The sequence below is a fragment of the Ceratosolen solmsi genome, unplaced genomic scaffold (genome assembly GCF_000503995.2).
Source record: "Ceratosolen solmsi marchali unplaced genomic scaffold, CerSol_1.0 scaffold35, whole genome shotgun sequence".
NCBI lineage: Eukaryota > Metazoa > Arthropoda > Insecta > Hymenoptera > Agaonidae > Ceratosolen > Ceratosolen solmsi.
This window is the reverse complement of record NW_011948423.1, coordinates 5,446,501-5,447,670: the sequence shown is the minus strand read 5'-3', so window position 1 is coordinate 5,447,670 and position 1,170 is coordinate 5,446,501.

Sequence of the window (1,170 nt, the reverse complement as noted above, 5' to 3'; positions counted from 1 at the left end):
TCCTGTCGCTCGCTCTCTCGCATGCTTTCCCGTGCTCTAGTGTCACGGAGAGATTGATGATGTGTTGCCAACATCTCTTGCCTCTTCCCCGCAAGGGTTCAAACCCCTTAATCCCCCTCCCATCGCCGCCCCGTTCAAATCCGATTTCATTCAATCCGCCGAAATGTTCATGCAAGCGTAATCATAATCTGAAATGCTACTCAACTATGTACTATCAATCTTCTTTGCTCACTTTATTCATGATTAGATAAAGTAGCAGTTTGTTGCACACCTCGACAACAAATTGCAGCTGAGATGCAAGACGCGAAAATCGAATTGTTTTTTTTTATAATGAGACGCCAAGTGACTGGGCGCAAGAATAAATGCAACTAATGATTCGCGTCGATAAATGTCCTATTCGTTTTTTTAATGCCCTGGGAAATATGTAATGCATTTATTTCGGATTAAATGATACTTAAGCTTGGGCGAATATATAGATTAACTCGGTAAAGATATTTGCTCTGTTTTTCATAGGTTGTTAAGAAGAGTCGTAGGTAGGTACGAGTCGGTGATGTATAATGCTTTCTTCATTATTACATATCGCAATTATATATTGGAAGATGTTACCGTAATAACAGTATAAATGTAAGCAATTTGTCAAACATGAAAGTTTTAATATGTAAGAGAAGGTTAGAGCAATAAATACGTGACTAAGTATCAGGTAATTTCAACACCAGTTGTGATGCAGATTTTGCATGCTCCGATAATCCTTATATTTAATTATAACATGAAAAAGTGCGAGATTTTTCCTTGTTAAAAATTACAGATCGTTTACAAAAGTAATTTGAGTGGTAACTCGACGACTATCTCATTAAACTTTTAAAGCAGCTCGATAGTACAATTCGCAAAAGGTTTGCCGTAAAGCCAAGTTGAAAATTTTGCGTGCACCCATTGTGAGGAAGGATGAGCGAGAACATATACGACTATAGTGATTAAACTGGGTGTGTCAGAAAAGAAACACGAAATACCAGTTTCACTGAGCTATAATAGGCATCTCGTTCCAAGAAAGTTCGTATAATGAAATAATGACTGCGCGGAGCTGATTAACTCCCGGCACCCCGAGTATTGAAAATTAGCATGCTAAATTTGATATAATAAGACATAATATTAATGTATCTGGCATACTGCATT